The sequence below is a fragment of the Drosophila kikkawai genome, chromosome 3R, assembly GCF_030179895.1.
Source record: "Drosophila kikkawai strain 14028-0561.14 chromosome 3R, DkikHiC1v2, whole genome shotgun sequence".
Classification (NCBI taxonomy): Eukaryota; Metazoa; Arthropoda; class Insecta; order Diptera; family Drosophilidae; genus Drosophila; species Drosophila kikkawai.
In genome coordinates, this window is record NC_091731.1 from 3,215,195 (window position 1) to 3,232,688 (window position 17,494).

The following is a 17,494-nucleotide window of genomic DNA, read 5'->3' on the forward strand; positions in this document are numbered from 1 at the left end:
GCGGGACCGGCATCCTTATCAGAGAACGCATCAAACACCACTTCCACCAAATGTTTGCAACAAATTACCTGCAAGCTACGTCCATAAAAGTGCAGTCAGGTAACGGCAACCTTTGCATTGCTGCTGTCTACTGCCCACCTCGCTTTACAATCTCTGAAGGTCAATTCATGGATTTTTACAACTCACTTGGAGATCGATTTATAGCTGCAGGAGATTACAACGCCAGGCATACGCATTGGGGATCCCGCCTCGTGACCCCCAAGGGAAGACAACTGTACAACGCTCTCATCAATGTGAGAAATACTACGTTTCCCCTGGTAGCCCCACATATTGGCCAGCAGACCCCAGAAAGATACCCGATCTAATTGACTTCGCGGTGACAAAAAACATCCCACGAAATCTAATAAACGCCAAGGCCCTTCCAGACCTTTATTCAGATCACTCGCCGCTGCTGATAACCCTCCTTCAAAGCCCAGAAACTACGGATCGCCCCTATAGGCTGACGTCGCACAGAACCAATTGGATGAAATACAAAAAGTATGTGAGTTCCCACATTGAGCTTGCCCCCCAGTTCAATACTGAAACCGACATCGACTCCTCCACCTCCGCACTGGAAGAGGTACTTGTGACTGCAGCCAGAATCTCAACACCACAACAGACGGATGAGCAAAAAATCAAATTCAAAACGAACCAGCAAATTGAACAGCTTATCCAAGAAAAGAGGCGTCTGCGACGGGCGTGGCAAACCAATAGATCGCCATGCTCAAAGCAACGTCTAAATGAAGCCACACGCAAACTAAGCCGGGCCCTGAAGCAAGATGCCGAAAAAGCACAAAACAACAACACAATGAGTTCGATGGCAAAGCGATCCAGGAAGGAGACTCAGCTCGACCAGGACGGATCCCGGCCCTCAGATGCCCAGTTGCTGCAAAAATTCGATCTGAAATTCGCTGACCTAAAGGAGAGTTTGACTGGCTTCCTGGAGAAGAAACTTCAACCGATGACCGAGAAATACGACCAGCTATGCCAGCTGGTGGCCAAACTGGAGAACGAGGTGAGAGAGATGGGCGCGTTGAAGCGGCGGGTCTCGGAGCTGGAGAAGAAGTTAGCGGATTCCCAAAGCGATAAACGCGTCGAGGCGCTCGAGGCCAGGCTAGTGGCAACTTGCAATGCGCAGGCAGAGGCAGAAATCGCATGCGACTTGCGCTGGCATGGAGTCCCACAAACGGATGGGGAGAACCTGAGGGCACTTTTCCACGCACTCTGCTTCTCACTTGAGCTAACTCCTCCGCCCAAAATACGAAATATTTTTCGCGTGCGACCAAAACAACCCGCACATTCTATAGTTGATCCGATCATAATTATAAAGTTGGACAACGTGAGCGATAAAGCGATGCTCTTACGTGCAGTGGCTGCATTCCGGCGAAATAATAAAACGCAACTAAGCTTAAAGCTTATAGGCCTAGACTCGCCAGCGTTTATCTACATAAACGAGCAGCTGACGAAACCGAAATATGAAATATTCAAACGAGCAATGCATCTCAAACAGATAAAGCGCTTATCAGCTGTTTTCACTCGGCGAGGGGAGATATTCGTGAAGGAACGAGTAGGTGCAGAGGCTAGGTGCTTGCAGAGCTTTGGCGATCTGGATCATCTGGAGTTGGAAATGGGGCTCGGTAATGAGTCCCTTACTTTAGAAGTTTCAAGTGTTGGAGCTTTACAAAATAGTTATTTTCGCGCCTAAACGTAGTTTAAAATGCATTTTTTATTTAAAAAGTTTAGTAATATTTAAAAACAGTCGCTGTAATAGGAAGCTTATATTTATTGTGGGAGTCTTTAAATTTAGAATAATTCTTGATAAAATGCTATTAATTTTAAAATTTATTAATATAACATGGAAGACAACATAAATCAAAATAGTCAAAATAGCCGCGCGTTACTGCGCATTCTTGGAAAGCAGAGATCTGGTCTAAAAATCTGTCATATAAATGCTCAAAGCCTGACTAAAAAAATTGAAGAATTTAGGTATCTCTTTATCGACTCAGAAATAGATGTTATATGTATATCTGAAACATGGTTTGTCCCGAATATTTGTGATGTCTTAGTTGAATGTGATGGCTTTAACTTGTATCGTTCTGATCGTGAAAGTCATGGTGGAGGGATTGCAATGTATGTGAACAAAAAATTGAAGTCCAAATTTGTATGTAAACATCCTGCTTGTAGTTCTGTGGAATATTTATTTGTAGAAATTAAATATAAGTTACAACAGACTGCAAAAATGCTGATTGGGTGCGCCTATCGGCCTAATTGTCGGACCAACTATGATAACATTACAAGTATCCTAGCTGATTTGTCAACAAAATATGCAGATGTTATTCTTGCAGGTGACTTTAATAGTGATTTAATAAGAGAATCACATCTTACAAATAATATGGAGTCGCTAGGGTTAAATGTAGTAAACACTACTTCCCCTACGCATTTTTGCAACACTCGCAGCTCATTACTAGATGTGTTCTTTGTGACTAATACTGACAAAGTAGCTTTATATGACCAGCTAATCGTCCCGTCTTTTTCGAAACATGACCTCATCTTTCTGACATACGCAATTGACCTTCTATATCATGACAATACCATAGTCTTTAGGGACTTTAGAAATATAAATTATGAACATTTAAATGAAACCTTTAACTGCTGTAATTGGGATGGCCTATATTTACTCGCAGAAGTTGACGATCAAGTAAAGTACTTTCAGGATAATATACTTAACTTGTATAACAGCTGCGTTCCGGTTCGTAGAAAAGTAATTCGTGCAACGGAGAAACCATGGTTTCATAATGGCATTCGGAATGCGATCAATGAACGCGACAAAGCTTTCAAAAAGTGGAAGAGGTATAGGACATCACATGAATATAGGAAATTTAGTTTGTTGAGACAATCTGTAACTAAGCTCATTGACATTGCTAAAAGCAGCTACTTTTCACGTAAATTTGAAAGAACATCTTCTACTCAAGAAACATGGAAAACAATAAAAAGTTTGGGAATAGGAAAATCCAAAGGGAGGGTGGAACAGGACATAGATGTGAATGAACTAAATAAACAATTTATAAAATGCTCAGTACCTGAAGTTCTTGACAATCAATACTTACAACTTGCACCTGAAATCGTCTGTGATAATAGGTTTAGGTTTGTGACTGTTAATCAATGTGATATTCTACAGACTATACTTGACATTAAGAGTGATGCGACTGGACTTGACGACATTAATCCGAAATTTATCAAAATTTTGTTACCTAGGATTCTGCCTTATTTAACTCATATATTAAATAAAGCATTAACGACCTCGACTTTTCCTGACTGCTGGAAAACGGCAAAGATTATTCCGATTCCAAAATCAAATACTGACTACAGACCTATATCGATCCTGCCGTACCTTTCTAAAATATTAGAAAATATAATGGCAAAACAAATAAATAAATTTCTCACTGACAATGAAATGCTAAATAATAATCAGTCTGGATTTAGGAAAGGCCGAAGCTGTACTACAGCTATATTAAAGATTACTGACGACATAAGGAAACAAATGGACGATAACAATGTCACATTTTTAGTTTTACTGGACTATAGCAAGGCTTTTGACACTGTAAACCATAATATTCTATGTTCAAAGTTACGTAATATGTTCCATTTTTCAAAAACTTCTGTTAAGCTTGTGTCTTCGTACTTAAATAATCGTCGTCAATCAGTTGTTCTATCTAATGTATCGTCGGAATTTGGAAATGTCACTCGTGGTGTCCCCCAAGGTTCAGTACTTGGTCCACTGTTGTTTACACTGTATGCTAATGACCTACCATCTGTGTTGTCAGAATGTAATGTGCATCTGTATGCCGATGATGTCCAAATGTATGTGAGTCGTCCTTTAAATAGAATAAGTGAATGTATTGATGTATGTATCCGTGAACTTGCTCGAGTAAATGAATGGGCAATAAAAAATGGACTAGGCATTAACCCAAATAAATCTAAGTGCCTCGTAATAAGCAGGAAAAAAATAAAGCTAGACAATATCGAACCTCTTCACATTAAAAACAGTCCACAGTCTTGGATTTACATTCAACAGGACTCTTACATGGAACGATCACTTTGCAAAGGCAATAGGAAAAGTATTTGGAATTCTGAGAGCATTGTCTGTGACTAAGGGTTGCCTGCCTATAAATGTTCGTATGTTAGTAGCAAAAACATGTTTAGTCCCGTGTTTATTTTATGGTTTGGAAGTTTTTTCAAATTGTGACTCGATTAGCCAAAATAAAATAAAAATAGTATATAATAGCATCGAAAGATATATATTTAATTTGGCACGAATGGAACATGTGTCGGGTTATGCCTATAAAATTTTTGAAGTAGAACTTAGCGGATGGATAAAGATGAGAATATTGACATTTCTTCACAAATTAATATATAAGAAAGAACCAGCATACCTATTTGAAAAATTAACATTTACTGCGTCTAGAAGACTAAACAATCTAATTTGTATAAGGCCCAGATCCCTGACATCCGAAAGACAATTTTTTATAAATGCTATTAGATTATGGAATCAGCTACCCAACAACATTAAAAATATTAGCAATGCTACGCAATTCAAGGAAAAGGTACTCTCACAGTTTAAATAAGTCTCATAAATTAAATTAAATTACAGCGACTTAGGAATAGGATTAGGATTAAGTTAAATGAACTACAAAATATACTAAATAATAATAATATTAATAAACTTTAAATTGTTAGATTAAGAATATCATATGCACAAATTTTGTTTAGGTTTAAGCTTTATGACAGAATGTACTGTAACCCTTTGTGACTAGCGCTCTAATTTATAAGTTTTAAACTTGTAGCGTTAGGAAGGCAAAAAAAATCAAATCAAAACAAAAAAAAAAAAAAAAAAAAAAAAAAAAAAGATATATTGAAAAACTCTCGCCAACCAGCACAAAGCATCCCTTATGGAGAGCTCACCCAAATTTAAGCTCACCGGCTGAAACCATCACCCCGATAAGAAAGTCATCTGGTTGCTGGGCCCGCAGCGACAAAGACAGAGCCGAAACTTTTGCCTCACATCTCCAGGGCGTTTTCCAGCCGAACCCTGCTGCAAATCCATTTGAACTACCGCAAATCCACACTGAAACGGAATCTACTCCAGCATCATTTCGTCCGAACGAGATAACGAAGGTCATCAGGGAACTGAAGCCGAAAAAGGCTCCCGGCGATGACCTAATAACTCAAAAAATGATAATTGAACTTCCGAACTGTGCTATTGAGGTCATCTGTAAAATCTTCAATGTGGTCATAAGTCTCGGCCATTACCCAACAAAATGGAAAAAATCTATAATTATAATGATACCGAAGCCCGGAAAAGACCACACGATTCCGTCATCTTACCGACCAATAAGTCTACTATCATGCTTGTCCAAATTATTTGAAAAATGCCTACTAAAGCGCATAATCCCTTATCTGGGAGCTCACAACATTATCCCAGCTCATCAATTTGGCTTCAGAGAAAAACATGGAACTATCGAGCAAGTTAACAGAATAACATCAGAAATTCGCACAGCCTTCGAGCATTGAGAATATTGCAGCGCGATATTTCTCGACGTTTCTCAAGCATTCGACCGCGTCTGGCTCAACGGCCTCATGCACAAAATAAAAACACTCTTGCCGGTATACACACACAAATTACTTGAGTCGTATCTCTACAACAGAGTCTTCGCAGTGAGGTGCAACGCAACAACATCCGGCACCTATTCAATCGAAGCTGGAGTCCCACAAGGAACTGCACTTGGGCCTACCCTATTTCCTCAGCCGTTCCAGATGCCCAGTCCGTGCAACAGCCCAGCTCGCCAACCACCTCAAGGTAGTCGAGAAGTGGCTATCTGATTGGCGTATTAAAATAAATGAACAAAAGTGTAAGCACATAACGTTTACCCTCAACAGACAAACATGCCCTCCGCTCTACCTGAACAGCACGCACGATCCCCGAAGTCAACGTGGTAACGTACCTGGGCGTTCACCTGGACCGACGCCTGACATGGCGAAGACATATTGAATGCAAGAAACTTCATCTAAAACTAAAAGCCAGCAGCCTCCACTGGCTCATAAACTCCCGATCGCCCCTGTGTCTGGACTACAAGGTCCTGCTCTACAACTCCACACTAAAGCCAATATGGACGTATGGCTCCCAGCTCTGGGGGAACGCGTGCAGTACCAATCTAGACATCATGTAGCGCGCCCAATCAAAAATCCTGAGAACTATCACTGGGGTACCATGGTATATTCGCAACGAAAACATCCACAGGGATCTCGGCATTCCTGCAGTTAAGAACGAAATAGAAAAACAAAAAGCGTCCTACAAGGAAAAACTCTCCACCCATCCAAATCTTTTAGCAAGGGACTTGATACGAGTTTCCAGAAGAAGCCGCCTACTACGTAACGACCATGCAACCCAGCCATAATTATTCAGGGCCATTTACTAGTTAGGTAGTATTGTAAGATTTGACACACTTATTGTTAGTCTCATAAATGAGAAGATTCAATAAATAAAAGCAAAGCCTAAAAAAAAAAAAAAAAAAAAAAATGGATGCGATATCTATTCACCGTATTCTGCGCTTACTCAAATAAAATTAAAATGTAGACCCAGGCAAACTTTTTATTCTGAAACAAAGGCAGAAGTATCGCTTCAAGATTTATTAAATCATACTGCTGACCGCATATTGCCATAAGCAATTTATTTCCTTTGTAATAACTCTCCGACGGAGAAAATGTTTTCGTTCAGGAGCATGTAATTCATTAACCCATCCACTCATTTTCACACAAGTTACTTAGAATATCTTATTTTTTCGATAATACTTGAAATAACAACCTCAAGTTTGTCTAAACGTTCCTCAATATCGGTAGCCCTCACATCAGGAATACTAATAATTAACTCCATTTGATGTGATGTTAGCGATGCCCTTAGCCTTGTCAACATATTCTTTAATGACTAAGTCTGCCTTCTCTTTTGGAAAGCCTTCATTTTTTAAGCGCCTTTGCTGAATATTAAAGTTTCCATCCGTATCTATGAAGAGTCCTGTCCCAGTTTTTTCATATCGTTTTAAATTACTGTTCTGCTTGTCATGTAAATAACGTCCAAACTTGTCAACGGACATTATGATTATAATCTTATTTGTTAATGTTTCATAATTATATACTTAATTAGAATATAATTTTAGCCTCTCTTAGTTCCTCCATTATCGACGTAATCTCATTATTGTGGTTTTGATTGCCTGCTGATTCCGATGCTATTAAGAGCTGAAGTCGTTCCACTAACTCATTTGGATCGTCCCAGTATACATAATTAGGCTTATTCCTCTCAAATGTCATGAAACCAGACCCACTTATCATTTCTTTTTTCCCTTTGGGTGTAGATTCGGCGACGGGAACCTTAGCTAAAAGTGGTTTAATAATTTTCGAATATTTCAATGCTCTCGTTCCTTTCACTTGTCCATTTGGTTGAACATTTTTTCGGTATACATTTGTTTTTAGTAATATTTCTCTATATATTTCCAGGTCATCTGCACTATAATTATTTGAGAGATGGTGACATATTAAAGAATATATTCCGCTTGTGAGTCGCCAGTTTTGACCATCATCAAATTCAATTATATTATTGGTTAAATTTATTTAGTTATTTGCCCACATTAATTGACCAGCTTCATTTTTGTATGGTCCACATGTCTTATCCAAAATTCGTTCTCGTGCCAGTTCATTAACATTAAAATTTTTCGGGCTCTCTTCAAACAGAGGTTGAGTTGCTATCAATGGAGATGAATTGGGGGAGGATTGTCTTGATAATACACTTGGTGCGTGGGGAGACGCTTGGCTTGATATTTCAGGTGATTGATTTAAGTGGTGATCGGGTGATGAGAATGAAGAATCATCATCTATAGCGGGTTGGGAGTAAAATTGATCATCCTCATCATCATCATCATTGTGATGAAATATTTTGGTTTATTGTGATGAAATTTTAGAATGTTTCAATCGAAAGAACAATACTGGTTATTTCTGTCTTGGAGTTCGGTATGCACTGAGAAATAATTAATTTATCATGATCATATATACGTGATCTGATAAACCGACCTGATAATCACTTCTGACCTGTTTATCAGGTCTGATAAGCCGACCGGATAATCAGCTTTGACCGGTTTATTATTGAGCGGCAGAATTTTAAGCGAGATATCAGAAACACCGTGTGTATGCTGCTGAATTTTATTTGCGACTGAATTGAAGTTGAAGAAGAAACCAAAAGTAGGTATACATATTTTCTTATTCTCTATTCCTTAGAGCGAGACAAATATAGATACTTCAAGATCTCTTTCCTATACCTATACAAGTGTAAAGTCGTTGCTAAAGTCGTTTAATGTTGTCAAAGTTGCTAAAGTCGCCTACAGTTGTTAAAGAAAGTTGCTAAAAGTTTATGTTCCCACACACTTATCTATTATATAAAAATAAGTCGAGTTTTCTGCGGGGATCAAATAACTCCAGAACGCACGAACCGATTTCCACGGTTTTGCATTCGTTGGAAAGGTCTCAGAATTTGTGATTTTATGCAGAAAAGAAAATTCAGGAAAAATTGCAACAGAAAGCGGAAAAATCATGTTTGCATAAAGCGCCAACACTGACACATAGCATGTCATAATTCTTTACTCAGTTGATTTTATGACAAATCGAAATTGTGTTTCATTTGGAGTAAAATAAGTTATTCGTTTCATATCAGTGCAATTGGAAACCAGCATTTGTATTTAGGGTGGTAAGTTGAACTGTGTAAATCAGCGATGGGCACGAGATCTAACGGTTTGAGCAGCAGCTCGCTGAAAACAAAAAAAAACAACAACCCCCAGCGTTGCGAAGCGTCACACCCACGCGACATACAGAATGTGCGAGCCGAGAAAATACACTGACAAAAACTTTTTGAGTAGATCAATATCTTCAGCCATTTTTGCGTGCATTTATGTCCGCCTAAGAAAAACGACTGCAAAAGAAATCCAAACTTTTTTCTTTAGTGCAGAAGTCAACGCTAGCCGCACAGTTCCCTTTAAAATTGTTCTTGTTTTTGGGACGATGTGCGAGTTCGGTTGCTTGTGTTTTGTTGTTGCAAACTCGGGATCGCGGCGATGTGCTCGCTACCTGCGCCAAAGGTCAGTGTGGTTGTTTTTGTAATCTTCACGGTTCGCTGGTCGCGAGGACCGACTGCAATTGTGCGACATGCTGGCGCCTCCGAAAAAAGATAACGGTTTGAGCAGTGTGAGCAAATTGAGCCACGGAGTGCCCATCGCTGGTGTAAATTATGTGGATTAGAGGTTAAATTAACCGCAATGCCTATAGCACGACGTGCGAACATCGGTCTCCGCACAAGGCATGCAATCCAGCAACAAGTGTATTCACAGAACTTAAGCGAGGAAAGACGAAATGAAAGAAGAGAATATGACCGATTAAGACGAAGCGTGAGAACACAAAGATCATTGGCATCATACAATCGCTTGGCATTTCAATATGATCCCTCTGCGAACTACAGAGATGATAGAAAATTAGATATTGGACCTATGACGACTATATGCCGATATTGCAATGCGTTAAAGTTTAAAAGAGAAACTGCTGGATTGTGCTGCGCAAGTGGAAAAGTCAAACTGGATCCATTACTTACACCACCACAGCCACTGAAAGCATTGTTCGATGGAAGTGATCCAGATTCCAGCCATTTTCTTCAACACATCCTTGAATATAATAACTGCCTTCCTTTGGAGCTAATATCATTCGAGAAGGCGGCTTCATGCCGACTTGCAAGGTAAAAGTTACAATCACTTAGACAAACAAAAAGAATTGCAACATAATAACAACATATACTCCACGGACTACACCATCACACGATTCTTCAACAAATGATTGTTTGCAATTACAGATACAAGGGCAAATATATCATTTGCATGGTTCATTGGTGCCAACAACAGAGGAACCGCATCAATTTCTGCAAATATATTTCATTTCGTCGATGGTGGATCAGCTGAATGTGCGTTGCAACATTCAGGGAACACGACGCATGAACCGATTTCCACGGTTTTGCATCCGTTGGAAAGGTCTTGGAATTCGTTATATAGGCAGTAAAGAAAATTCAGGAAAAATTGCAACAGAAAATCGGGAAAGTCATTTTTGCATAAAGGCCATCACTGATACATAGCATGCCGTAATTCTCTACTCAGATTATTTTATGAAACAAAACAAATTTTGTGAAATTGTGAAGAATCAGTAAAAAAATAAGTTATTCATTCTCAGCTATTGCCGGACTGTCTTCGTCCCCGATTTTAATAAATTTAATATTGGGCACTTTCGAATGGCTTACTAATAGAAATTGTGCATCTGAGCCTTGGGAATTTGGTGCTTTTGAGGGAAGCTTAGTGTCCTCTTCTTCTTCCTCATATATTTCAGCGTCTTTTTCAAGAATAATTGCAACAGAAAAGGTGGTGAGTGTAATGTATAAATTATGTGGATTAGAGGTTAAATTAACCGCTCTGCCTATAGTCCTTGATCAAGACCAGAATTTCCCGGATAGGACAGAATTACTATCCAATCGGGACCAGCGCACTATGGGCAAAAAGTCAGAAATTTTGGCATTTTTACATTTTTTTTGTTGTTTTGTATTAAACAATAAACTATTTCAACTGATTAACAATACTTTCAGGACCCCAAATATAATTTTTAAACATTTTTAAATGTTATTTTTTAGTACTTTTTTGTTTAACGAAGTCGAAAGATTGAGATCTGGTCACACCTTAAAGAAAAATCGCGAAAAAGTTGTTTATCTTTGCAGTTTAATAACTTAACAACTGTGAATTAAATTAAAACTGTTTTATATGGAATCTAATTGTCATGGTATGTCAAAAAAGTTATAAGCTCGTAAATTTTGTTATATGTGTTGTGTTGTCCAATACTTCAGTGTGTTGTTGCTGTGTTTTTATGTCCGAACTAAAAAATGTAGATGTGTGTTTCATGGAATGAAACTTACAAGTTGACGAGGGTTAACGCAAGGTGGAAGCTGAAACTTAACAACTAATATTATCTGAACACAATAACATAAAGCTCTTTTGGTCCTTTTTGTTCCATTTCGCAATAATTTGATATGTTGCCGTAGCATTTGAGTTTTGCCATTCACGTTGCTTGATGTATGGAATGACAACAACAGGTAACAAGCTCCAGTATATAACCTTATAATGGAAAATATGAACGAAATCGTTTTAAACGATGCTCAGTGCAGATTGATTAAACCAAAACTGAAGCAGATTTTTGGTTTTCTAAATCAGAAATTGGCGAAATGCAACAGAAATCTAGACCGCTTCAAATCAAAACATCCACATTGGCTCGCGTCAAATTTAAAAATTGTTGTAATGGAAAAGGACGTGACCCATGATAAACCTGGTCGAAAATTCTTGACGTATGCTGTGGCAGGACCAAGACTGAAAAGAAAATTATCATCTGAATTCGCCAAAGAAAAAGAAAATGTGCCATTATTCTTGCGTGCTGCTTCAGTCTCGGCAAAAAAAGAACCAAACAAATGGATAGTGCACTTTGCCTACGAAACGAAAATATTAGCGGAAATGTAAAGAAACCTAAGCAGAATGCTGTTATAAAAATAAGTCTTGATAAGGCCTTAGCCTTTTTAATAGAAAATGGGCTAACAAAAAGGCAATACATTAACCATATCTCAGCATCATGGATGCGATATCTATTCACCGTATTCTGCGCTTACTCAAATAAAATTAAAATGTAGACCCAGGCAAACTTTTTATTCTGAAACAAAGGCAGAAGTATCGCTTCAAGATTTATTAAATCATACTGCTGACCGCATATTGGAAATTTAAAAAGAAGTAATTTGTCAATTACAGATCACGCATTGTAAACTAATTGCCACCTATAAGTTTGATGGTATAATTTGATTTTAAGGTGTAATTAACATTTATTTTAGTTTTACAGGGGTATAGACCAAATTAAATTTTAAAATATAATTGTACAATTTAGAATATGCTACGAAATTAGTAAAATTAAAATTGTTCTATGTATTATTGAAGACTATATTAATTTATTTAAAAATATCTTAAAAGGGGCGTTACAAAAGGCGTGGTTAAACTAACAAAAAGAAATACATAGGAAATTCAATTACAATTAAATGTTGAAAGTTTTAATCGTCTATCTTAAATATTCTAGGAATCAGACTTCATGCCTAAAAATCAAAGAGTATTTGCCCAAAGCTTTAAGGGGACGGAACGGAAGGCGTGGTCAAACTGCAAAAAAAAAAACCGAAATTCAGGCATAATATATTAGGCAAAGTTTCATGCCTCTATCTTCAAAATTAGAATTGATGCCAAAAAAATCGATTTTTTGCCCATAGTGCAGCGGTGGGAATATTCTCAGCTATTGCCGGCCTGTCTTTGTCCCTGATTTTAATTAACTTATTGGGCACTTTCGAATGGTTTAGTAAAACAAATGGTGCATCTGAGCCTTGGGAATTTGTAGCATTTGAGGCAAGCTTAGCGTCCTCTTCTTCGGAATTTTTCAAGAATAATTGCAACAGAAAAGGTGGTGAGTTGATCTGTGTAAATTATGCGGATTTGAGGTTAAATTAACTACTCTGCCTATAGACCCATATCATATACATAACTACAGAACGCACCAACCGATTTCCATGGTTTTGCAAAACAACAACGTATTCGTTTCCTAACATTTCAATTGGAAACCAGCATTTGTCTTTAAGCTGGTAAGTTGAACTGTGAAAATTTTGTGGATTTGAGGTTAAATTAACCACTTTGCCTATAGTTCAAAATGCCTAGAGCAAGACGTTTGAACATCGGTCTCCGCACAAGGCATGCATGCCAGCAACAAGTGTGTTCACAGAACTTAAGCGAGGAGAGACGAAATGTAGTAAGGGAAAATGCCCGATTGAGACAACGCGTGAGCACACGAAGATCAACTGGTGTGCAGCATCTAAGAGGATCCCAACCAGCGTGGCAGGCTCCTAACAGCAACAGTAACCATCGACCTCAGGACAAATGTCAAGAATCCTGAGATAGAGTGCTAGAAAAGATTCGTTATCAGAAGGTGTCGCGGGTGAGACTGTGCCCCCGGTGTTGCCCATATCCGTTTTGTCCACTGGAGGGTCCCAACAGTTGTCCTCTCAGAGCCCCAGATCCCTACCAGGGTCTCAGGCCCGGACAACCGGCCGAAATTGGTAAGGCGGATAATCAGCCTGCCTTGAAAAAACCCCTTATGGCAATACCACCAACGAGACAGTTTCATCTTTCAAAATATGTGTTCCTGAGGAATTCTTTGACAAACTATGCTCTGTCCAAAACTGACCAAAGCATGTGATTGTCAATGAATTCGAAGCAAAGAAAGAGAAAAGAAAGGACAGTTGGAATTACTCTTCCTAGGCCCGATTTGACCAATGCGCCTTCTACGTCTTCCAATTGAGTCCCAAAAAACTAACAAACTTCCTTGGTATCTCCTATCAGAACGCTAGAGGCTTACGCAGTAAGCTTCCTAAATTGTACTCTAATAGTGCCACATTTGCTTCCCAAGTGTTGTGTTTACAGAAACCTGGTTAAAGCAGGAGATTCTGAGATCCGAAGTTTTTAATGCTCTGTTCACAGTATACCGGCTAGATCGGACTATATTCCTCCATTGTCGGAACTATTCAGTTGGTCTCTAAAAGAATTTCGGGTAGGGACCACTTAATTAGTAGTTCTTGGTGATTTTAGCATCCCAGGGGCTATTTGGTCCCTAGGTAATTCCATTAGCCACAACACATCACAAAAAATATGGTTTACCAAAGAGCACCTCAATTAAACGGATAATTTGCCGAAGGTGGCGTAACGGAGTTCGCCGGGCTTACTAGTTTAATAATAAATAAACTACATACTTAATATTACATTTATATTTCAACAAAACTTGCCCTTCCTTCACAACTTCTCTAACAAAGTGATAGAGTATATCAATGTGCTTTGTTCTGGAATGATGAACAGGATTCTTAGTTAACGCCTGCGCACTCAGATTGTCTCCTTTCACGACGATCGGAGTGTCGTTGTCTTCACAGCCAATCTCCATTATCAGCCTTTGCATGACAATCGCCTCCTTGAATGCCGCCGCCTTGCTTGTACTCCGCCTCGGTACTGCATAACGCCACGCTTCTTTTCCGAACGCCAAGAGATCGGACCACCTGCTAACAGGTAGATGTAACCAGTATAAGACTTCCTGTCAAGTCTATCGCCTGCCAAATCCGCATCCACTTTTCCATAGAACGATTGACCACATTGCCGGTAGTGCAGTTTCATGTCAATTGTGGCTGAGAGGTATCTAAAGATGTGCTTTATGCCAGCCATGTGTTCAGCATGCGGGTTTTGGTTCCGTTGTGCCAATTTAGACACCGAATGCAATATGTCTGGCCTTGTTGTAAGAGCTAGCCACATAAACTCTCCCACTACGGACTGATAAACAGTAGGATCCACCTTTTTGCACTGCGGGCTTGTGCAATCTACTTGGAAACCAGCATCCAAAGGTGTCTTCGCCGATTTGCAATGTTCGCTTCCATGGGCATGCAATAAGTCCTTCATGTATTGCGTATGTCCCAAAGTAATCGCTCCAAGATCGCCGTCTTGTTCGATTTCCATGCCCAGGAAATGGTTAAGCGGACCCTTGTCAACGCACTCGAATGACTGTGAAATGCTGCTCTTGATTCTCAGCAAATCCTCGTGCGATTGACAAGCTATAAGTATATCGTCAACATATACAAGGATTATTGATAGATTACATTTTCCAAACTGCTTGTACAAACATGGCTCGTTGTCACAGGCAACGAATCCCATATCCAACAATACGCCATTTAGCTTCTCGTTCCAGGCCCTTCCTGACTGCTTCAAACCATATATTGCTTTCTTCAGCAGCAATACCTTATCAGGATTCTTTTCATCTGAGTAGCCATCCGGCTGCTTCATGTAGACCGTCTCACTCAGATCGCTGTTGAGATACGCCGTGCATACATCCATTTGGTGAAGATGTAGCTTGAGCTCCGCCGCCAGTGCAATAATGAATCGCACACTCTCCAATCGGCATACCAGCGAAAACGTTACTTGGTAATTTACGCCAAACTGCTGGGAGCATCCTTTTGCTACCAATCGAGCCTTGAAGCGTTCTATTTGGCCATCTTTATCACGCTTCACGTTGAACACCCACTTGCATCCAATTGCTCGCTGATTTTTGGGTAAATCAGTGATCTGCCAAGTCTGGTTGGCAACCAGAGAATCATATTCTCTTGCCATAGCGTCACGCCACTCCTTGGCATTTGTACTCTCCATCGCCTCTTTGCAGGATAATGGAATCGGAACATTTTCCGAAACAAGGGCGCCAAGGATGTTGTACTGCTTCTTAGGACGTCCAGGTTTTCCTGTCCGGATAATCTTTGGGCGACCAGGGCCCCTGGGTGCCTCCTCCACGACCTCCTCGTCCTTATCTTCAGCACTCTCGTACTGATCCGTGCTCTCATCTGAGCTGTCGGGATCGACGGATAAGTCCGAAACGATTTCTGTATCTCCGGGTCCCTGCTGCTGGCAGGTCTCTTCTGGTTCCTCCAGCTCAATCGTCACAGCATCACCCTTTGATGCCACGTCATGATGTTCGTACAGTCGATTCCCTTCGGCTGCCACAGAGTACCCAACCAAAATGTACTCTTTGCCCTTAGGTTGAAATTTGCTGCCCTTCCTCGGACCCTTGTCCAGAGTAACTGCAAGAGATCCAAAAACTTTTAGGTGTTTTACACAAGGTCTCTACCCGTTCACGCTTCCATAGGAGTCATACTCTCTAATGCGCTTGTGGAGGCGCGGTTTCTCAAATAAACCGAAGTGTTGACGGCTTCTGCCCAAAAAGAATCTCCCAGACCCGCTTGAACCAGAAGACATCTCGACATCTCCACTAGCGTACGATTTGCCCGTTCCGTAACTTCATTTTGCTGGGGAGTATACGCTATTGTTAGCTGTCTGTCAATTCCATGCTGCCTGAGACATTCGTCAAACTGTTTGTTGACAAATTCTCCGCCGTTATCACTCCGCAGGCATTTAAGCCTTTTTCCTGTCTGCCTTTCCACCAGATTCTTGAAGTCGATGAATTTGGACAGCACCTCGTTCTTCCCACGCAGAAAGTAAACAAAAATCTTCCTGGACTTATCGTCGATGAAAGTCAGGAAATACTTGGAGCCTCCGAGAGAAAGTGTTGGGAAAGGTCCACATACATCTGCGTGTATCAACTCCAAAAGCTCCTTAGCCCGATTACTTGTTGCTGTTGGGAAAGGTTGGACATAGATTTTGCTAATCATGCACGTTTTGCAAATAATATTCTCTGGTAACTGAATGTTATCTATCCTACGAACGATCCCTTTGGATACCATCTCTTTCATGCTAGAGAAATTAATGTGGCCGTAACTCTTGTGTATCATAACATCCCATCAACCGCCGACATAGCAAAACATTTACTGCGGCCACCTTCAAACAAGTACAAGTTGCCAATCTTTTTGGCTTTTACTATGCATTCTCCATCTTGCATCACCTTGGCATTCTCAATGTCAAAGGTCACCATGCACCTATTCCTTACAGCACTGCTCACGGAATAGAAATTTCCGGTCATCTTCGGAACGTAAAGAACGTTCTTCAGTGTCAACATGCACAGGCCTGTCTGTATCTTGACGTCACCTATACTTTCTGCTTGAAGGAAACCAGCATCGGCCAGTCCGATATGTTCCGTGTGCTTCTCAAACTTGGTGAATAGCTCTCTTACGCAACACATATGGCTTTTTGCGCCACTATCCAAGCATCATGTTGAATTGTCAATGTTGTTGACGTCACAGGCGTGCAGCAGGCTGCTTTGGCGATTCACCACATCTCTCGGTACCATGCGGTGATCTCCCTCACTCCGACACTGGGACTTAATGTGCCCTTGTTCACCACACTTAAAGCAAACGATAGGTTTTCGTTTCTTCTGCCCATAGCTCTTTGTCTGTAAGCTGTGCTTCTGTGTTGCAGCGAAAGCCTTAGTATTGTCGACTCGTTCATCTGCAATTCCTTTTTTTTCGCTCTCCTCCTTTAACTTTATGGTGAGAACCTCGAACGAAGGCAACTGATCTCGTGTCTCCATAGCAACCACGAAATGTTCGAATTGTTCTGGAAGGCTCGATAGCAAAACGATAGTGCGTAGTTCGTCGTTTAGCTCTATTCCAACTCCAGTTAGACCATCCAGAATTTCCATAAATTCACTTATGTATGTCGTCATGCTCTGCCCTTGCTCCATCCGTTTGTTGAGCAGTTTCTTGTACAACGCTTGGCTGATGAACCTCCTTCAACTTGGTCCATGCTTCCTCAGCCGTCAAGCAATTCTTGATGTAGGC

At 40.2% G+C, this 17,494-nt stretch overlaps 1 long non-coding RNA gene across 2 annotated transcripts in view; it reads right to left on the minus strand.

Annotated features, from left to right (window-relative positions):
• LOC138928932 (uncharacterized) overlaps window positions 1-17,494 on the minus strand; it is a 274,995-nt gene that overhangs the window by 29,368 nt on the left and 228,133 nt on the right. The window lies entirely within an intron of this gene.